Here is a 23693-nt window from a genome sequence, read left to right as displayed (position 1 = left end):
TAGGGTTCAATCTTCTGGGGATTACTTGGAAGAACCAAGGAGTGTTTCAGGATAGGAAGGTCACAGTCAAATGATCTGGGCCAAAACAGGTTCCTAACCAGGGAGAAGCCAGAGAGATCTCAGCAACTCCAAGGCAGACACTCAGTCATGATTCCTCAGCTAATCAATCAACTGAGAGAGAAGCTGTAGCCTGGGCTCTGGATAAGTGCTCAAGGACAAATGTTCTGGATGTGATGTGTACAGTCACATTCTAGGTCATACCACCTGATAGAGAGGAATCTCTGTGCTCTGCCAGACTTGGTGGAACTAACCTGGAGCTGAGGCTTCACTTTCTTCATCTATTTGGGGTTGAGGAATGCAGAGTCACACACACCCGTTTTCTTTTTCCATGAATGTAGTAGACATAGTGATTGATTGCCTAAGCCAGAAGCTGGAGAGATCTCAGGAACTTTGTGGCCTGTTCCACCACACATCTAAACCGGTCTTGGTAACTCTATCACATTTGCTTGGTGAGGTAACTTGGAAACCTGTGAGTTGTGATCCCCAGGTGAATCTGTTTTTTGAGATGGAGTTTTGCTCTCATTGTCCAGGCTGGAGTGCAATGAAACAACCTTGGCTCACCACAACTTCCACCTTCTGGGTTCAAGTGATTCTCCTGCCTCAGCCTCCTGGGGAGCTGGGATTACAGTCATGCACCAGCATGCCTGGCTAATTTTGTGTTTTTAGTAGAGACGGGGTTCTCCATGTTGGTCAGGCTGGTCTCGAACTCCCAACCTCAGGTGATCCACTCACCTCGGCCTCCCAAAATGCTGGGATTACAGGTGTGAGCCACTGTGCCTGGCCGTGAATCTGTAATTCTATGATTGATAAGGAAGTGTGGCTCTACCAGTCCCCCAGGAGATCCCTGGAATTTCTCCACATCTATTAGTAACATCTCCCTTAGGTAGGCCATTTCCCAGCACAGGATGTGAAGATGCACTGGATTTGACCGTTTCAGCTCAGTCAATCCAAGTAATCAGAGATCATTAGCAAATTTTCTTCCCTATCATGGTGTCAGGGACCCAGTGAGTAGGACTGATACAACTCAGTTTCCCTTCCTGGGGCGGGAGTGAGAGGAAGGGCCTAAACCTGTGGGAATGGCAGTTGGCTGTCCCCTTCCCTTTAGGGAAGGTGAGGCCAGAAGAGGGAAGCTGCAGGTGCTCATGGCCCTGCGGAATTTCAGGCTCACTGCTAAATCTGGGAGGGACAAGAAGCAGGCAAAGCTGGATTATGTGGCTAGTAGCCTAGAGGTGGGAAAACTAGCATGAGGGGTTTCAAATCTGCTAAAAATTAGAATTTTCATTTTAGAACTGTGCAGACTTTGTTCTTATTGCCAAGTGGTGGAAGTTTTAGAACAACCAAGAAAGTTTTATCCACTCTTCACTTGCAACAAATACTAGTACTGAAACTGTACCAACGTTACTTATCCTGCTTTTCACCCTAAGATACACCTGGGTCTTTAGTCCAGGAAAGAATTCCCTCCAAGGTAAGTGTGAGTGGACGAGGATGTAGGGGAGGAGTCTCTGTAGGATCAGGTCACCTGAGCAGATGCCTTGCGTGCTCTGATTATCACTCTTGTTCTTTTCAGTATTTGCATGGTGGGTCCCAAGGTCTTTCCCTTCACTGCCCAGAACAGTGAAAATTTCTCTGCCTTGCTCTGCCCAGGAGCAGGTATTAACACTCAGCATCTCCACCTGCTGCCCTGGCAGCCTTCAACCAACTTGCCACTTGGATATAAATACTTGTTCTCTTGCTCCTTGGGTGGGATAATTCTGCAGTAGGTGCTGTTTCCCCAAGTCTTCCCACATACATAGCTGACCATGGTAGCAGACTTAATAGTTACCTTATGGCTCCCTTCCCTTCCCTTCCCTGTATTGCTTTCCTAATTCCCAGCTGACGATACTCCCTTTTCTTCTCAAATTAACTACTTGTGTGCAAATGCTTGCCTTAGAGTCTGTTTCTGCGACAATACTAACTAGGATGCCACGTTCCCAGAAAATAGCCTGGGCTGCATGAGGGAGTAATTTTGATACTTTAAAAATAATGTTTCCCCAGGCAGATGTTTTGGGATCATGATAACATTTACTTTCAACCTTCCTCCCAAGCTAATCTTGATAGACACGTGGAAATTTTCAGAAAACCAAATACTTCATTTTCTCACTTTTAAGGAGAAGCTAAATGATGAGAACACATGGACACATAGAGGAGAACAACACACACTGGGGCATTTTGGAGGGCAGGGGGAGTGAGGAGGGAGAGGATCCAGAAAAATCACCAGTGGGTACTAGGCTTAATGCCTGGGGCATGAAATAACCTGTAAAACACACCCTCGTGACAGAAGTTTACCAGTGTAACAAACCTGCACTTGTAACCCTGAACTTAAAAGTAAAAAAAAAAAAAAAAAAAAGAAAGACATTTTGTATTAGAACTTTCTTTTACTTTATTTGAGACCCAAAGAAAATTTATCTTTAAATCAATTGTGGTAGTGATTTATACATTTTTAAATATTATGTTTTACTAAGAAACACACTTTACATTGAAACTCACTATACACACTCTTTAGTGAAATGTCTTATTAAACTCATCTGATTACTCTTGCTCTCTGTGATCTATATGTTTATTTCTCCTCTCCTCTCTTTTCTTCTTTTTCATTCTCTTCAGTTATATCTTGGTTAATACAAGAAAGCCAATTTTACAATTCTAGAATAGGTGCTATGTTCTAAATGTTTGTATCTTCCTTAGATTCATATGTTGAACTCTTAACCCCCAAGGTGATGATATTAAGAGGTGGGGACTTTGGGAGGAGATTAGGTCATGAGGGTAGAGCTCTCCTGAATGGGATTAGTGTCCTTAATGGCCTGTGAGAACTCTCTTGTGTCCCTTTCCACCACATGTGGACACAGCAGAGACTACCCTCTATGAAGAGGCCCATCACCAGACACTGAATCTGCTGCTGCCTTGATCTTGGACTTCCCAGCCTCCAGAGCTGTGAGAAATGAATGTCTGCTGTTTATAAGCCAATCATATTTTTGTTATAGCAGTTCAAACAGACTAAGACACTAGGTCAGCACTCACAGTCTTAGCAACAGTAGATGAAGGAGATGCAACAGGCCTGCAAAACAGGATTCTTAAGGAAAGAATGTTCAAAGAAGAGATTTGTCCTTCAGAGCTATCACTGCATAGGGCTGATAGCTATGCAGTGATTTTTGCTGTTAGAAACACAATTTATATCCATCCTCTGCTTCTGGAAGAAAGAAAAAAATCAATATATTGCAGGAACTAGGGTGTTTAGGCCCCATGTGTGTATTTCTCCAGGTGCCCCCATTCCAGGGAGTAGAAACACTGTGGGGTCAAATGGGGCAACAAGTAACTAGAAGATGGGAGAATCTTGAAGGTTTGAAACAGCACTCCTGGCTTTGCACTTGCTTTTAAGAATGGCTCCTGTGTATTTTGGCTGGCTGGGAAGACCAGAAGCAGGCTATGCAAAAGCGGTGTGTGCACTACAATTTCACACATGTGCAGTTATCTGCAGCTGGCTCTGTGGGTTCACCAGAGGCTTGTTTGCACACTTAGATGAAAGACAGTGAAGGCATACACTGAACTCTAAGGTTAAGCCCTGTATCTGACCAAAGGCAGGAGCTGAAACCTGCCAGCCATTTAGAGGGAGAACTCCTCTGAAGAGAAAACTGTACTATAATATTTTCAAGTAAATTCTTTTATATCCTTTAGCACTAAGAGAGAAATGTGCGTTTGTGTTTTAGAGGACACCTTAGTGGTAGAGTGTTCATGTTTGAAAGTCAGCTAGGAAATTCACACTCAGAGATCTTCAGGTGGCATTTGAATGACTCTAATCATCAGTCCTATTATAGCTTTAACACAAAAAGGTTAGCATAGGGGATGCTAAAATAAGTTTTCATGGGTGAGATGAGTGGTGATTAAGACATGTGAATATGCTGGAAATATTATGGAGGCAATTCCTTCCTTCTATGAACAACAGGAGTAAGAATCTAGAGAGAGCTCCACAGCCTACCCTCTTCACAGGGCGGTTCTTGGCCAGGGCTTCATTCAATAGCTCAACAGAGAATCCTGTGGCTTGACTTCTGATCAGAAGTTTAGCTGAATCTTTCACCAGAATGCTGATACATCTGCCTTGAGTGGCCCTTTCACTAGAATACTGACACGTCTACCTTGAGTGACCCTTTCACTAGAATACTGTCATGTTTGCCTTGAGTGACCCTTTCACTAGAATACTGACATGTTTGCCTTGAGTGGCCCTTTCACTAGAATACTGACACATCTGCCTTGAGTGGTCCTTTCACTGGAATACTGACACATCTGCCTTGAGTGGCTCTTTCACTAGAATACCGACACGTCTGCCTTGAGTGGTCCTTTCGTGGATGTTGTTGCCTGGGATTTCAATACGCTTATTGTGTCAGGTTAGCTAGTTGATTTGAGTATTTGAACATGTGGCATTTTTGGTTTCAAATGTGCTTTCAATATAACTCATCACCCAGTAATGAGATTGTTGGGGAGGAGGATTACAGTTCTCACATGTTCCTAGCTGCTGGTGGTGATCAATATCTGCCGGAGTAACCTAAAACTCATGAACAGCCAAATTTGCTTAAGTCAGGTGCATTCACTTGGTCTGAGATAATTGCCGAGAGTTGGTTAAGGAGAAACGCTGGTTTTTGAAGACAGCCCTGTAAGTGTTACTAGACTTGTCTCCTACTCAGCTCTAACAGTTCTATGGGGTTGAGGGCTGTGACAAAGGGTGAGTCACAAAGTCACACAGACCTCCCTATGGTCTGTGTAAAAAATGTGGCGTGGAAGGCAGCCCTGCACAGCTATTGAGTGGACAGGATGATTTTTCTTTCAAACACAGGATGTGAGTAATGTTACATTTCTTTCCTTTCTCTAAATAAATTTAATATGCTCCAAGCCTCCAATCAGCCTCACTGGTGGAAAGGTCAAGCATTGTCTTGACGATGTCCTTCTTGGTGCCAAGTGAATGCCCTGTTATTTGGTCCTCTAAGATCATAGCTGACATGCTCAGTGTTCAAAGCTGTACTATTCCTTAAGGATGAAGGCTCTGCTGGAGCTGCCATTGTGGGGCCCTAGCGTCATTGCCAAGTTTAGGAGCCCAGCGCTTGTGGTCCAGCCTCTTTAGGAACTCGAGCTGGCTGTTTCCTGCTGAGGTCCTGTCATATCTTGGGGTGCTGCAAGGGATCAGAACACAGGCTCCTAGTGCTATAGAGCACCCCTACTTTTGGTGTCTTACCGATCTTGGGTGCTTTCCAAATTACTCTGTGGTCTTACTTTTTTCCTTCCTTCCATTTCTGAAAGAATCCCATGTTACTCTTCAAGAAGTAATTTAGAAACACAGTGTGAACTCTTCTCCTTGGGGTGGTGGCTGAAAAAATAGCATGCCAATACTAGCTATAAACACACTCCCTACAATGTAATCTACTTATGCTGACAGCCTCATTATTCAATGAGATGGGTGAGAGGAATCATTGTAGAACTGTCATCTGAAACTACCAAGTAAGCGAGATGTAACCTTCTGAGATATGAAGTACAGAGAAAAGAAATGGAAATCTTCTTATAGTGGAAGAAAATCATTTGCCTTTTCTTGGGCACATGTATGTCTTTAACTGTGCAAGGAAACATATATTCAATTATTTGTTAATGACACAAGCACCATTACTATGATAATAGTTATTTAAAGTAATTCGAAGTGAGTAACATATTTTAATAATAATTGGTATTTGCTCAGCATTGGATGTTTTCATGCAAGTGATCTCATTTGCTCTTGACAACATTCTGGGAAGGAGGCATGATACATAGGCTCTCTCCTTTTTGCCACTAAGAAAAGTCAAGCACTTCTCATGTTAATTGAGCCTCAAAGCTAATCAGTTAGTAGACAGTTGAGTATAAATAGTACCCAAGTTCATTACTTTTCCACTTGACCACTCTGCCCTAAGCAGTAGATGTGGAGCAAAAATATGGCTCATGGATGACTTAATCTTAAGTGGTTACTTTGAAGTACATCTTTCAAATTAGCCATGAAAGACTTTCCTCACAGTATCCAATGAATGGCCAAATTCTCTTTTCCTGTAGACTATATGTTTAACCTTGACTTGGCCAAGTACATATTACATGCTCTCAGCTGCAGAGCTGAGAGCAGTTTGGTAGGACGTAGGTTTGTGGTGGGATTGGGTATATGTAGTCATTGATTCATTAAAAAACATTCAAATAGCAGCTACTGAATGCCAAGCATCATCCTAGGGTCCAGTGCTACCCCCCCTCCTTTTTTTTTTTTTGAGATGGAGTGTCACTCTTTCCCACACAAGAGTGCAGTGGTGTGATCATGGCTCACTGTAGTCTCAACCTCCCAGGCTCAGGTGATCCTACAGAGGTTTGTGCCACTATGCTTGGATAATTTATCTTTATTTTTTGTAGCAACTGGATATTTCTACATTGCCCAGGCTGGTCTTGAAATCTTGGGCTCAAGTGATCTTCCTGCCTTGGCCTCCCAAATGTTGGGATTATGAGCATGAGCGACCACACTTGGCCTCCAGTGCTGCTCTGTCTAACACAGTAGCTGTGAGCTACAATGGATGATTTAAATTGAAATTAATTGAAATTGAATAAGAAATGCATTTTTTCACTCTCACCAGTCATATTTCAGGCATTCAATTGCTACAAGTAGCCAATGGCTCTTATTGGGCCATTGGCCATTTAATTTTATTGGGCCATTTTATAAGATTTATAAAAATCTTATAGATTTTTAAAGGAAGAACATTTCTTTAAGAACTTTCCAGCCGGGCATGGTGGCTCAAGCCTGTAATCCCAGCACTTTGGGAGGCCGAGGCAGGTGGATCACGAGGTCAACAGATCGAGACCATCCTGGTCAACATGGTGAAACCCCGTCTCTACTAAAATACAAAAAATTAGCTGGGCATGGTGATGCGTGCCTGCAATCCCAGCTACTCAGGAGGCTGAGGCAGGAGAATTGCCTGAACCCAGGAGGCGGAGGTTGCGGTGAGCCGAGATGACGCCATTGCACTCCAGTCTGGGTAACAAGAGCGAAACTCCGTCTCAAAAAAACAAAAAAAACAAAAAAAACAAAAAAAAACTTTCCTTTTCTTAGAACAGAAATAAAGTATTTCCCTTATTGCAGAAAGCTCTGTTGGATAGCAGAGCTGCAGAGTTACAAGGATACAAAGGGACTAGATTTGGTCTGTCCATTTTGAGAACTTACAATTATTGCATGCCTATTATAGAACTTAGAATCTATCATGGTACATTCTATAATAGGGTATTAGTTTTAGTTTAGCAGATTTTTCTTATGCCAGTCACTATGCTAAATCCTATGGATACAATGAAAGCTAAAAATTGGTCTCTGAAACCCAGTAGTTACAGTTCAAGGGAAACAAGAAAAAAGTGCCTTAAGGCCTTAGGGACCAGAGTAATTTTTCCTGGGAAAGTTACAAGAGAAAAACACAGTTACACATATTTCTTCTGTCTTCTCTACCAATGTACATGCCTTGCTTTTTGAATAACACAGAAAAGTCTATGGTCGTACCACCCTGAACGTGCCTAATCTCATCTGAATAACACAGGAAAGACTTTAATAACTGTATCATGTAATAAGTAATTATTATAATTTTGCATTGGCATTCTCAATGCACTGGACTCCCTTTGCTCTATTTTATAAATGAACCTGGACTGTAGGGTGAGAACTGTGACAACTTCTGAATTTACCTGGCAACATTAATCACAGGGTAGGCAATCAGCCTCATGCCAGTGATGTTTCTCAGTGCAGCCTCCCCCCCACCATGGGTAAAGTGAAGGAGACATTTAAGTCTCCTAATGACCCCACAGTTATATGGGTGCCCAGCAGTGGTCTTTTATTGAAACTTCTGGCAGCAGCTGTTTTGTATCTCTTCTACATTTAGCATATTTCACGTAAATTGCAAAGATAATGAAATAGTTATGCCCTTTACAGTAAGATAACTCATTTAATTTGTGAGCAGTGGCTGTATATTAACTGTGTTTTCCGAAACTTGGATGAAAAGGACATCTATTTATTGACTGAACTAAGGGGGTGGGGTTCTCTATTGCTATCTGGGGCTGGGGCCAAGGATTTAACCCTCAGGTTCCTTCCTTGCTGGCATTAATGCTACTGTACAGGCAGGAAGTTGCCCAGGAGTGAAAGCACAATGCTGCTGAGACAGAAGTCTATTTTAAGCAGCTGGTTTATTTCCTCACTTTAGTGACCTTGGATAGATCTATCTTTTCCCTGTGTCTCTGTCTTTGTCTCTGCAATTGATTCAGATATGGCATTTATTGTTCATGTGATATGGTTTGAAATTTTTGCAGTCTTAATTGTTAAAAGGAGACCAGGAAGTCTAAGCTCTCAATCTGGATTTATTTCTTATTCCACCAGTGTCTATTAAGTGACCCTAGGCTCATTAAATAATCCGAATGGAGGGACTAGTATCCCTGGCGCTTTATTCTTTCCATCTGTAAAATGGGGTTATGAGCATACCTCCCTTCCTATCTCTGGGAAATACAAGAGCATATATATGTGGGGAATTTGGGGGATTGGAGTTTTATAAATATTTAGATTCTAAATAGACATGTTTGTTGGTCTGCCTGTCACAATCCTGTCTGATTAACTTCCTCTTCCTTCCATAGCCCCTTGACTGGGCAAACTTCAAACAAGGTGACTGAGCTCCCTTAGCTGCCACTGATTGGACCAGGATAGACAGCAAATGTAGGAGGAGTTAATCTGGATCTAGCCTGAGTCAGTCAGATGTCTCCCTTGAATCTATGCATATAGAAATACAAAAAATGGAAGCCAGAGGATGATGGATCCTTGAAGTAAAAGGTCAGGTAGATCTTGAAAATTTTTGACTCAATCCATATTGACCCAAACACAAGAATAATTCTGGTCTACAGAGAGATGCAATAGAAAGGCTCAGGTGTATTAAGAAAAGCAAATAAGTAACCCTGGGGCATGAGAAAGAGTAAGACAGGGTGATGGAATGAGTGGCTGCCTGAGACTTTCTAATTCACACAAGGTCTGGCTCTGTTTTAAGCATTCTTTACATTTTCATTCACACCACACTCTAATGAGGTTGGAAATGTTACAGGTGCTGATTTAGAGAATGCAGTCAGCTATGGGACTTATCCAAGGTCACACAGCTGGTTTTTAAGTTGGCTGAGGATTTGATTATAGATTTCTACTTCTAAGTTCAAAGTTTTTTTCTGCTATTCAATGGCCTATTGTTTAAGGTTGAAGCTTGAAAGAGAAATAAGAAGATCTAAAGAAACTGCTCTAATCCAATGTAGATACTGAAGGCTGGTATTTTACTTGTAATGTGACTAAGTAATATTTGACATTATCCCTGATATTTATCCCAATGCCAGTAACCTCACCATTAAATTCATCTCTTCCTCTGGAATTTGAATGATACTACTACTTTTTTCTCATCCCATTCAAGTGATTTTTCATTTCTGCTGGAACAAGAGTGTGAAATTTTACAAGGCTGTCATATATTTTAATTGGTATTTACTCATGGTTCTGATAGGTATTTTCTGTGTTTGGTCATCCACTCTGTGAAGCCTGCATTTTCAAAAATTATTATTAGAACACATTTTAGTGACAATTATAAAAGCAAACACCAACATTTCAATTAAGATCTAAGTCAGTATAAAGTATGTATTCAATCCACAAAGTCAATCAAAGGTTTTCAAATTTTCTTTGTGATGGAACTGCTTAGTCCAACAAAATATTATTCTGAAAATTAATATGAAAATAAATTACAATAGAACTTGTGTGTTTGAGGGAAAGCGGTAGACACTATTCCACTGATCCCTTTCCCTAATCCACCGCTGTAATCTTGGGGGAGCTGGTCAATACCTCTGAATTCTATAAGGCACAGTTTTTAAAAATTGTACTTTAGGTTCTGGGTTACATGTACAGATCATGCAGGATTGTTGCACAGGTACATATATGGCAAGGTGGTTTGCTGCCTCCATTCCCCTGTCACCTATATCTGGCATTTCTCCATATGTTATGCCTCCCCAACATCCTCACCCCCTGCTGTCTGTCCCCTAACTCCCCACAGTGTGTGATGCTCCCCTCCCTGTGTCCATGTGTTCTCATTGTTCAACACCCACCTATGAGTGAGAACATGCAGTATTTGATTTTCTGTTTTTGTGTCAGTCTGCTGAGAATGATGTTTCCAGATTCATCCATGTTCCTACAAAGGACACGACCTCATCGTTTTTTTATGGCTGCATAGTATTCCATGGTGTATATGTGCCACATTTTCCTTTTCTGGTCTATCACCAATGGGCATTTGGGTTTGTTCTATGTCTTTGCTATTGTAAACAGTGTAAAGCACAGTTTTAAAGCCACTTTATTAAACTGTATAATTGATTGTCAATAATTTTTATTTTACAGAAAGTTATTTTCTCAACAGAAAAAGGCAAAATATTAATTTTTTAAAGTTGACTTTATAGGTGCTTCATGGAGCTCCTGTGAAGACAAAGACCTTTGTCTTGCTTATCATTTCAATCCCTGCAATACCAAATAGGTGCCCCATAAATGCCTGTTGAAGGAATAATGTAAACAGGATGTTAACAGAAACTTAGACTAGAGAATACATTATTTGCATGGCTTTTAATCATTTGCTCTTCTTTTTTTCCCACTGATGACACGCAGTGCTATTGTAATACTGTCAAATAGTGTCACACTTAGGCACTTTCTCCCAAGCACATAGTGAGTTTCCCTATAAAGAAGAGCTTCGAAGCTAATAGTGATAAGTATTAAACTCATTGTGTGACCTGGAATTGGTTATTTAACCATTCTAAGCTTCTATTTCTTGATCTCTAAAACAGAGCAATAGGATCAACTTGACCTAGATTATAATACATAGCACTTAGGGCTGTTGTCAGTAGTATTTGCAAAATGCTTAGCACATTGCCTGGTATGTGGTATGTGTTCAATAAATGGAGGCTATTGTTTAGCAGGCAATATGAAAGGCAACGAGGTAAAAAAACACAATCATTGTAAAAATGCAAAGTCACTCTGAAACCAATTTATATTAATCAATGTGCATATTGTGCTATGTACTTTACTGACTGCTTACTTGTGTGGTACAGTCAACAGAACTTTCTGTCTCAGAGTTGGCAGGTAATTAAATCTCACCTTTTCCAAGAGGTTATGCAATGTGATGGTGGAATTTAAGAAGTATCCTCTCAAAAGGACATTGACTGGTGCCTGGGATAGTTATTGTCTCATTAATGGTTGACATTATGTTAATACAACTGAAGGAGAGGAGTAGGTTCCTTTCTTGGCCATTCATAGGGTGGCTCAGACTGGCAGCTGTTGCTTTTTTTTTTTTTTAAACAACTGCCTTTTTTCCGTTGCAAATACCCCACCCTTTATGCCAGTTTTCACATGTTTTTCACTTGTATTGTTAAAGTACTAGGCATGTGTACAGTTTTATCTTTTTGACACATAAATTATTCAACTTTCTATAGCATCACATCTCTCTTTCTAGTTGATTTTATTCACTTTCTCCATGTCTAACTCTCCCCATTCCTCTCTCATCACAATAAAAAAATCCCTACTTTGGTAGTGGCAACGTTTTTTTTTTTTTTTTTTTTTTACTTTTCTAGCTCTGTGGAAGTTTGAGTGACTCATTGCAGAGAGGAATTGATGAAGTCAACAGCTGCTGGAAAAACCTCTTTTTCCTTAATAGCTGTGTCAACATGTGGTTGCTATTATTCAAGTATGTATATCAAACATCCATGGTAGTCCTTGCTAAAATTTTCATCAGAGAAACTCATGTTTTGATGTAATAAAATGTTCACATTAGTACCTTAGAGGATGTTTTGTGGGAGAACAAAATTGTGGAGAAATAAAGTCTGAAAAGAAAGACAAATGACAAACATGTTGTTAATAATGCTGTAATTTATTTCACAGTGGGTTAGGTGATTTTCTTCATGGCATTATTAGTGGCACTGTAGAAATTTGGTACCTCATGCCTTCTTAGTCTCCAGGATGACCTGACAGTTCATCCAACAAATACTAATTGCTTATCAGGGTAAAATCTCTGCTTCATGGAGTTTAAATCCTAAAAGGGGAGAAAAATTAAATGTTGTGAACAGTCATATAAAATAATTACTCAATATGATATGTGCTGTGAAGGAAATAGGCAACAGCCTAAGGTAGAGACTAAGATAAAAGGAATTCAGTTAGGGAAGATGTGGGACACCTCTCTGAGGGGTGACATTGAGGCTGAGACCTAAAGAATGAGAAGGAGGTAGCAAAGAAGAGAGGAGGATATAAGAGCAACCTGGTCAGAAGGAGCATCTGTGCAAAGTCCTCTGATTTTGAGAGGGGCTGTAGCATGCTCTTGGGACTAAAAGAAGATCAATGTGTTTGGAGCACAGATCATGAAGAGATGGTAGTATAAATTAGGTTAGAGAGATAGGCAGGATCTGAGTCATGTGACTTTGTAGGCCTTGGTAAAGAGATGTGATTTTATGAACACATTTTACTGAATGCAGAGAAAAGTTACTAGAGGGTTTTAAGTTCTGTGTGTGTATATGTGTGTGTTCCTCTGTGAAAATATTTGTTGCTACAAAGCAAAGTGGCCATATGAGTTGCATGGGGTTAAGGGTAGAAACAGATAGACTGCCTAAAGTAGACCAGGATTTAAATAATTTTAAACAATGGCTGCTCACACTGAGGTTGTGGCAGCGGAAATGAGGCAGGGGTGCAAAAGCAAGATATATTTTGAAGATGGAACTGATGCAATCTGGTAATGAATTGGCTATGGGGCTTGAGAAAATGAAAGGTCTATGGGGATTCCTAGGTTTCAAACTTGGGTAACTGTGTGGATGACTGACCAGTTAAAAATGATGTAGAATATTTGGCAGGGTGGAGGAAGCATGAGTAATACAGTTTGGAATAGCATACGATAGAGATATCTATGAGACAGACAGGGGCAGATGAGATAGTCTGGAGAGAAATAATAAAAAACAGAGAGACAAGAAGAAGGCTTAGGGTGGAGCCTTGGGCTAGTTTTTCATGTATGGGTTGGGTAGAGGACATCTGAAGAATAAACCATCTCAAAAGCAGAATAACAACCTGGTTGACAGACACTCCTGGGAGAAGATATATCACAGTGAAAGGGCCAATAATTTGTAACTTCTTAATTTAACATCCTAACTGAGAAAAAGAAATATATTAGCAACATGAAACAAGAAAAGAAATAACCCCCATTGCTGGTTATATATCCAAACGATTATAAATCATTCTACTATAAGGACACATGCACACGAATGTTCATTGCAGCACAGTTTACAATAGCAAAGACCTGGAGCCAACCCAAATGCCCATTGATGATAAACTGGACAGGGGAAATGTGGCACATATACACCATGGAATATTATGCAGCCATCAAAAATGATGAGTTCGTGACCTTTGTAGGGACATGGATGAACCTGGAAACCATCATCCTCAGCAAACTGACACAAGAACAGAAAATCAAACATTGCATATTCTCACTCATAGGCGAGTGTTGAACAATGAGAGCACATGGACACAGGGAGGGGAGCATCACACACTGGGATCTGTTGGGGGGAAATGGGGAGGGACAATGGGGGGTGAGGAGTTGGGGAGAGAAAGCATGGGGAGAAATGCCAGATATAGGTGAAGGGAAGGAAGGCAGCAAATCACACTGCCATGTGTGTACCTATGCAACAATCTTGCATGTTCTTCACATGTACCCCCAAACCTAAAATGCAATAAAAAAACCAACAAACAAAACAAACAAACAAAAAAAGAAAAATGAAAAAGTCTCTCTTGTTAACTTCAATGTCAAATAACACTTAACAATAATGAAAATTAGTGTATGTGTAAACTCAGCATAAATAATAAAAGCAGCTGTATATGGTTTATTCATGAAAACCATACATATATATATAATATGAAAAAAAATCACCCGCCTCAAAAGCCATGTAAAATATCAGTTCTGAAGTAACCTAATCAGTGGGATAGTGATGTGATACAGCTAAAGAATGAAGTAGTTGAAAGACCAGATGGAAGATTGCTTCTAGAATGGTAGAAAATGTGGAAGTTCATAGCCAGGGATAATAGAGGTACTAGTTTTTAGATACGTAGAATGCCTGAAGGAAAAATTATAAAAATGAAGAGAGGAAAATATTTAAAGAAATATAGAGACATTTTCAAAAGAAAGAACAGCTACAGATTGAAATGGTCTTTAGAGGACCATTTCTTGGGAAATATATATTAAAATATTTATATGTATTAAAAATAGTAAATAAATATATATTTTAAAGTCAACACACAGGTCCATTATATTGAGACTTAAGAATATCATATGCAAAGAGAAAATAATAAATGACACAAAAGACATCAGAGTTTTCAATAAATGCAGAATGCCATTTATGGAGTAACTTTTTAAAATAAGAAATTTGAAGATAGAATTTTACAATTCATTTGTCATTCAAACGTGATGGCAATAAAAATATTCTCAGGCATACAAGGCTTTATCATAAAAAAACTCATATTGAAAAGATATTTTAACATAAATGCTCAAAAAAGAAGAAAATATTTAAAAATATATCAAAAAAGGGAAGGAAATATTAAAAAATATATCAAAACAGAACTATATCCAAAATATTACAGAATTAAAGCTCTATATTATGTCAATATGATTGGCAATCCTGCTGGGGAAGGCCAAAAGTCATTAAAATTCTTGTCTAGTTAAAGGATATATATACACACACACACACACACACATATATATATAATAGACTGTATATATACATTACTTTAAGAAAGTATTAAAAAGAAACAAAAAATAGAATACTTGCCATAAAAAGTAAGATAATAGAAAAAAATGTATTAATAATCACAATGAATACAAATAGACCAAATCTGCCAGTTAAAGAATAGACTATTGGCTGGCCACATTGGCTTGTGCCTGTAATCCCAGCACATTGGGAGGCTGAGTCGGGAGGTCAGGAGATCGAGACCATCGTGACCAACATGGTGAAACCCCGTCTCTACTAAAAATACAAAAATATTATCCAGGCGTGGTGGCACACAACTATAGTCCCAGCCACTCGGGAGACTGAGGCAGGAGAATCACTTGAACCTGGGAGGCAGAGGTCATAGTGAGCTGAGTTTGCACCACTGCACTCCAGCCTGGTGATAGAGCGAGGCTCCATCAAAAAAAAAAAAAAAAAAAAAAAGATTATTAGATTGGATGAAAAACCAAATCCAACTCCAACTCTGTCCTGTTTATAGAAGACTCACATAAAGCATAAGAACATGGGAACCTTACAGACACACAGTCTAGAAGATGCCATTCACATGACAGTCTCTCTAAATGGCATTGCTTATCTTTAAAAAATTTTTTTGAGATGTAGTTTTGCTCTGTCGCCCAGGCTGGTGGGATCTCGGCTCACTGCAACCTCTGCCTCCTGGGTTCAAGGGATTCTCTTGCTTCAGCCTCCCCAGTAGCTGCAATTACAGGCACCTGCCACTATGCCCAGCTAATTTTTGTATTTTTAGTATAGAAGGGGTTTCATCATGTTGGCTGGGCTGGTCTCGAACTCCTGACCTCAGATGATCCGCCACTCTCTGTCTCCCAAAGTGCTGAGATTACAGGCGTGAGCCACTGCGCCCAGCCAAGAAAATGCTTAAGTAAGCAGGTATAACTATGTAAGTTTTAAGCAAAATAAACTTTATGACAAAACAATAATTATAGACTCACTACTTGACCATAAAATATATGTAGAAGCAACTTATCAGTAAAATATTTCTATAAAGGTATTCACTATGAATAGCTTGAAATGTATATAAAGCAAACAATTATAAATCCTTTAGAAGGGACTGATTCTCTAGACTTATTTAAGAAATGGACTAGACAAAAAAGTCATTAAAATATAGAAAATATGAACAACAAAATATAAGGCTGATATAGACATATACTGAATTCTGCATCTAAAAATTAGAGGATGCATATTCTTCTCAAGCATGCGTTAAATATTTATAAAAATTTATCATGGACCTGACCATAAAATGTCTTAATACATTTCAAGAACAAGTATATTTACATCATATTTTTTCCCATAATAGAGCTAGAAATTAAAATAAAAACTAATTTAAGAAATTTTATATATTTGGCAATTAAAAACATAATATTTGTTAAAAGTCATTGAACTATGGTTAGGATATATTTCTCTTTAATGTTAATTATGCCTCAATATTCAAAAGTCAATTGCATTTCTAAAGACAAACAGTCAACAATTAGCAAATATGTACTAAAATAGTCACTAGGTATAATAATTACCATACTTAGAATAAATAAATCATAAAACGTGAAGAACTCTACATGGAAAAATTCTGAAACTTTATTGAAAATGCTTATAAAAAAATAAATGAAACTTTACTTCCATGCTTATAGCTAGCCTTGGTATATACACATGTCAATTTTCCAACTTGATTTAAAGATTCAATTCAATTCCAATTGATATTCCAACTGAGTTTTTATTAGAAATAGATGAGACAGTTTTAAGTTTTTATGGAAAATTAAATGGCCAAAAATAACCAAGGCACTTGAAAGTAAGAAGTAAAGAAAACAGGAAATTAAAACTTGTCTTACAAGATTTGGAGACTTACTTTAAAATGTTATTTGAGTACAGAAAAAACAAATTGACCAGTGGGCTAGAGAGTACAGAAATCAATCCAAGTATGAATGGAACTTCAATAAGTAACAGAGGTGGCAGTATAGTTTAAAGGAGAAAGGAGGACATTTTCAATTAATTAAACTAGCAAAAATGGTTATCTTGTTCATAAAAAAAGTGAAACTGGATTCCTACATCATGCCATACAAACAAATCAACTCCACACAATTGGATTAAGGACTTAAAAGTTAAAACCAAATCTTTAATGTAATTGAACATATTGCAAAATACTTTATGTCAGAAAAACCTATGATATTTAATCTCTTAGACTGCAGTAATTCTAGTTAAAATACAATAAATATCTTATTTATCTTGGCATAGAAAAACACTCAACATGAATAAATGGATAAATTTGAACACTAAAGTCAAATTACTTGTGTTCATTACTAGACATTTTAGTGAAAGTGAAAATAATGATACAAATTGAGAAAAATATTTGAAGCACATGTAAAAATAAAATGATAAATATTAAGAATCTACAAAAATTCCTGACTCGATAATGAAAGAAAAGCCATTATTTAAGAACCCTTTCTGAATGACACATCATTTAACAGAAGATGCCCACATGACCAAAAACCAGTGAAGAGATGCTTTACCTCATTGGTAATCAAAAAGATACAAATCAAGACTAAAATAAAATACTATTTCACACCCACTTGATTAGCAAAATTGAAGAAGTGTAACAGTTCCAAATGCTGGTGGCAGTGTAAATTGCTATTATTACTTTGAAAAGCAATTGGCCATATCTAGAAAGGCTGGGGAATATATCATTTGTCAGAACTGAACAATTCAGTCCTAATGATGATCCCTAGAGGAATTTATGCTCATAAGCCCTCCCAGTGGACATATACAGGGATAATTATAGCAGCACCCTTGGCATACCATGTTCTCCTCAAGAGGCAGCTGGATAAAATTGGGTATGTTTGCACAACAGACAAATCTATAGCACTGAAAAGGATTGACCTAGAGCAATATTCAACAATATGAATGAATCTTAAGTGAAAAAAGAAATCAAATGCCAGAATGGTCCATTCTTCATGACATTCCTTAAAAAGACTTTAAAAAGAACTAAAACTAAATAGATATTCTTTCCCTGGGAGATTGTATTTAAAACTTTTTAATAGGCAAGAAGATAATAAATACAAAATTTAGGAGAATGGTTACCTCATCTGGATGCAGGGGGACAGGTGGATAGGAAAGAGAAGGAATAAATGTGTAGTTGTGAGTTCTAGTTATTTGATTTGGTGATGAATTCATAGATGTTGATTAATGATCATTAAATAATAAAATAAATAAAATCAACTAAAAGAGAGCCCCAGATGAACCAATGATGACATTGACCATTGAGCATTGACCAGAAATAAAAAATTATTTTAAAAACCTGTTCAGCTGGGCACTGTTGCATGTGCCAATAGCCCCAGCTTCTCAGGAGACTGAGGTGAGCAAATTGCTTGAGCCTCCGTGTTCAAGACCAGCCTAAGCAACTTATCAAGCCCTCATTTCAGGAAAAAAAAACCCAAAAAACAAAAAAAATCACAAAAAAACCCCAAACCCCAAAACAAACAAACAAGAACCCCAAACCCCAGAAACCTGTTGGGCTTAAAAGTATAATCATAGGTAGGGTAATTTAATAGTGTTCAGACAACGTATATAGATAATTCTTTTGTTAATTTTGACAGTAAAAGCAGAAAAAATATTGATGGTTAGAGGAGGTTATAAGGTTAAGGAAGGGAATGTGGTTTGTTTTTTTTTTTAATGATAAAAGTTATATGTGATGTTTGGAGACTAAGGAGAACAATCCAGAACACAGGGAGAGATAGATAGTAAGAGTTAAACGAGATGACCATCAGAGGAAAGATCTTGTGAAAATAAGAAAGGATGAGATTCAGAGTGCATGTGAAGGGAATGGCTTTTGCTCAGATTAGGGAATCATCCATTTTAGCAGAAAGGAAAAATAAGAGGAGAGCAAGTATCAATAGGATTGGTGTGCATTGGGGGAAGTTGAGAGAGTTTGCATTGATGGTAAGTTGGGTAATGAATAACATCTTGAGACACTCATTATTACTAAAGCAACTGGCAGATTTGAGAGTGAATATGAAAGTCAAATGAATGGAGATTTTTAGAGAAAAAATAGGCTTAAATCTTAGTGGTAAAATGGTTCTATTGGTTATTTGATAGAACTCAATCTGATTCCATGGAAATTATTTAATTTTTGTCAAATAATATAAATATTAGGTTTTATTTCAAAAAGTGTGTTTCTTTTCATCATTAAAATCTCTGTCTTGGAGTCTGTACATCAACTTATCACTTAGTCATCTTACGGTCTTGAAGTCACTAAACTATAATATGACTGAACATACCCTATTATGAAACATTTTTTATGTTTTGAAAACTTTTATGTAAATGCTTAAATCAAAGATTTTGCTAACTTTGTGAGAGCAGTTTTAATTTCGTATTTTAGACTCAAAATGTTTTAATTTGTATTTAAATTGGCAACCATATTGTTTACCATTACTTGTTCTCAGTAGAGACACAGCTTGCTTTCTGTTTTGTGGCATTCCCACTAGCTATATGATTTGGTGCCATAGTTTAGCTTCCAGCTTCTGGAGCCAGACTCCATGGGTTCATAATCCTGACTTTGTTAGCTACTGGCTGTGTGACTCGGAGAGAGTTACTTGACTCTTCTGTGCCTTGATTTTTTACTCTGTAAAATTGGGATGATAATAATAATACATACCATATGGGGTTATTGCAAAGATTAAGTAAACTACATTTAAAAGGATATAGTTAACATACGAAGTTGGATTACAAGTTTTAACTATTACTTAACTTCTGCTAATATTTACTCCAGTTCTGCTCACATTACTTTCTTAGCATACATTTCAGAATGGATTAAATAATTCTGCTAGCCAGTGGCAACAGCAAGCTTCATAACGAGGAGAAAGGCTTAGGGGGGCTCAGAAAGTGCACAGAGCAGGGGAATAGATGAGTGGAAGGAACAGAGCTTTGAGGACAGACACACCTGGAACTCCTGGATTAGACAATAGCTCCAATACTTAGTGATGTGAATGAGTGACTCTCTAAAATTCTTTAAATCTTATTTGTAAGGACATCAATAGCTATTTTGAACTCTCATATAAATTTGTAATAATGTCTGTAAAGTATCTGACAGGAGCTCAGAAATGACACAATTCTTTAAATATACTCACCCCCAAATTTTAAACAAAATGTTAAACAAAAAGTAGCTGCATATCCTACACACAATTTTAAGTTTTACTATTTAAGATAATATCATGCTATGAACATATTTCCATGTCATTAAATATTCTATTTCATACAATATTTAAAAGCTAATAGAAGTCTGTTAAATGCATATACCATAATTTATGTAAACGATTGGGTTGTTTTTAATATATATGTTGTTTCCAATGTATTATGCTATTGACAATAAAATAATGAGCATCTATGATGATGAACATTGATATGCCCCTATTATTTTTGTTTAGTAAAAGGAATTGTGGGATATATCATGGGTACACTTAATTGTCTTCCGAATGGCTTATATCTGTTACCTTCTCAGATGCAATGAATGAATGTGCCCATTCACTTGCATCTTCACCAGCATGGACATTACCTTTGTTTTCCATCTCTGCAAACTTAGGTGAAAATGATGTCTCATTGCATTAACTATTACTACTTAATTACTAATGAGTATAATTTTTTTTTGTATAATCATTGTGTACTTCTTTTTGTGAACTATCTTCTTTGCTTATTTCTCTATTAGCATATTCATCTTTTTCTTTTTTTAAATTTATCATACTTTAGATTCTGGGGTACATGTGCAGATCATGTAAGATTGTCACATAGGTACATTCATGGCAAGGTGGCCCATTCTCACCATCTCCCATCACCTATACCTGACATTTCTCACCACGTTATTCCTCTCCCACCCTTCCTCCCACTATCCCTCCCATAGCCTCCTCCAACAGACCCCAGTGTGTGATGCTCCCCTCTCTGTGTCCAAGTGTTCTTATTGTTCGATACCCAGCTATGAGTGAAAACATGTGGTGTTTGATTTTCTGTTCCTGTGTCAGTTTGCTGAGAATGATGGTTTCCAGGTTCATCCATGTCCCTACAAAGGACACAAACTCATAGCTTTTTATGACTGCATAGTATTACATGGTGTATACGTGCCACATTTTCTTTGTCCAGTTTATCATTGATGGGCATTTGGGTTGGGTCCAGGTCTTTGCTATTGTAAACAGTGCCACGATGAACATGCGTGTGCATATGTCTTTATAATAGTATGATTTATAGTCCTTTGGGTATATACCCAGCAGTGGGATTGCTTGGTCAAATGGAATTTCTATTTCTAGATCCTTGAGGAAGTGCTACACTGTCTTCCACAATGGTTGAACTAATTTGCTCTCACATCAACAGTGTAAAAGTGATCCCACTTCTCCACATCCTCTCCAGCATCTGTTGTCTCCAGATTTTTTAATGATTGCCATTCTAACTGGCATGAGATGGTATCTTAATGTGTTTTTGATTTGCATTTCTCTAATGATCAGTGATGATGAGCATTTTTTCATGTTTGTTGGCTTCATATATATCTTCTTTTGAAAAGTATCTGTTCGTATCCTTTGCCCACTTTTGGATAGGTTTGTTTGTTTTTTTCTTGTAAATCTGTTTCATTCTTTGTAGATTCTGGATATTAGCCCTTTGTCAGATGGGTAGATTGCAAAAATTTTTTCCCATTCTGTTGATTGTTAGTTCACTCTAATGATTGTTTCTTTTGCTGTACAGAAGCTCTGGAGTTTAATTAGATCCCATTTGTCTATTTTGGCTTTTGTTGTCATTACTTTTAGTGTTTTAGTCATGAAGTCCTTGCCTATGCCTATGTCCTGAATGGTTTTGCTTAGGTTTTCTTCCAGGGTTTTTATCATATTAGGTCTTACAATTAAGTCCTTAATCCATCTGGAGTTAATTTTAGTGGAAGGTGTCAGGAAGGGGTCCAGTTTCTGCTTTCTGCACATTGCTAGCCAATTTTACTGACACCATTTATTAAACAGGGGATCTTTTCCCCATTACTTGTTTTTGTCAGGTTTGTCAAAGATCAGATGGTTGTAGATGTGTGGTGTTGCTCCAGAGGCCTCTGTTCTGTTCCATTGGTCTATGTCTCTGTTTTGATACCAGTTCCATGCTGTTTTGATTACTGTTGCCTTGTAGTATAGCTTGAAGTCTGGCAGCATGATGCCGCCAGCTTTGTTCTTTTTGCTTAGGATTGTCTTGGCTATGCAGGCTCTTTTTTGGTTCCATATGAAGTTTAAAGTGGTTTTTTCCAGTTCTGTGAAGAAGATCATTGGTAGTTTGATGGGGATAGCATTATATCTATAAGTTACTTTGGGTAGTATGGCCATTTTCACAATATTGATTCTTCCTAACCATGAGCATAGAATGTTTTTCCATCTCTTTGTCTTCTCTTATTTCTTTGAGCAGTGGTTGGTAGTTCTCTTGGAAGAGGTCCTTTACCTCCTTTTCACCTTTTTTTAATTTATGAAAGCTCTCTGTATTTTCAAGTGTATTATAATGCTATGCACTCAAATGCTTTCTGTTATCAGTTGTATTTGTTTCTACTGTTTTTGATATATAGAAGTTTGATATTTTATGTGTTTATTGCCGTGATCTTTTATTTTATGATTTCAGCCTTTTGTGTTATGTTAAGGGTGTCTTTCTTCACTTCTTCCCTCTGCCCAATATTTAAAAAATGGATTATAATTTAAAACCCAGAACACTTGACTATTAACACCCACATCAGGGAGGATATGAGTCAGCTAGTCAAACTGAGCCCCACTCCACCGAGATGATGTATATTCTTAAGGAACTAAATTTACTAGATGTTTTTATCCTCCCTCCCTCCCTCCTTCCCTCCCTCCCTCCCTCTCTTCCTTCCTCTCCCCTCCCTTCCCCTCCCCTCCCGTCCCCTCCCCTCCCCTCCCCTCCCCTCCCCTTTCCTCTCTTCATTCCCTTACAAGATGGTCTCTCTTGTTGTCAAGGCTGGTCTGAACTCTTGGCCTCATTTGATCCTCCAGTCTCAGCCTCAGCCTTCCAAAGTCCTAGAATTACAGGCTAAACGTATGATGTATAAAGCTATTTATTATCAATATTTAGTAAAAGTTGTCCAAAGCCATGTAGTGATTTGTATATCTGGAGAGTACAATGGAACTGGATCAGAAGCTGCGATAATTAACTTTTTGTATCAACTTGACTGGGTCATGGGGTGTCCATATGTTTGGTCACATGTTTTTCCGAGTGTTTCTTTGAGGGTGCTTTTGGATAAGATTAACATTTAAATTGATAGACAGAGTAAGGCAGATTGCCCTCCCTAATGTGGGTGGGCTTCATCTAAGTAGTTGAAGGTTTGCATAGAATAAGCTGACTGTGACCCAGACCACCAAGTAAGAGAGAATTCCTTATGCTTGACTGCCTTCAAACTGGAACATTGGATTTTTCTTTTTCCTGCCTTTGAACTTGGTGTAAAATAGCAACTTTTCCTGGTTCTTGAGCCTACTAATGTTGGACTGACCTACATCATCAGCTTTCCTGGGTTCCCAGCTTGCTTACTCACCCTGCAGATTTGGGGAACTTGTTGCCCTCCATAATCATGTGAGCCACTTCCCAATAATAAAGCTCTTGCTCTCTATCTCTATCGTCTCCATCTATCTCTCTCTCTCTCTTTCTCTCTATTATCTCCATCTGTCTCTATCTCCATCTATCTCTATCATCTCCATTTATATCTTTATCATCTCCATCTATCTCTCTTTCTCATCATCTCCATCTCTCTCTCATCTCTT

The 23693-nt window shown here is 38.1% G+C and overlaps 1 long non-coding RNA gene across 1 annotated transcript in view; it reads left to right on the top strand.

Annotated features, from left to right (window-relative positions):
- The window catches only part of LOC128928430 (uncharacterized), a 126299-nt gene extending 105984 nt beyond the window's left edge, over window positions 1–20315 (top strand). The window contains exons 3-4 of the long non-coding RNA XR_013524090.1: window positions 11734–11846; window positions 19726–20315. This is a non-coding gene — a long non-coding RNA (uncharacterized LOC128928430). The remainder of the gene's footprint in view (window positions 1–11733; window positions 11847–19725) is intronic.
- The last annotated feature ends 3378 nt before the right edge of the window (window positions 20316–23693 follow it).

Source organism: Callithrix jacchus, chromosome 11 (genome assembly GCF_049354715.1).
Source record: "Callithrix jacchus isolate 240 chromosome 11, calJac240_pri, whole genome shotgun sequence".
Taxonomy (NCBI): Eukaryota; Metazoa; Chordata; class Mammalia; order Primates; family Cebidae; genus Callithrix; species Callithrix jacchus.
Note: the sequence above shows the minus strand (reverse complement) of the source record. Positions and strands in the feature narration are given on the sequence as shown.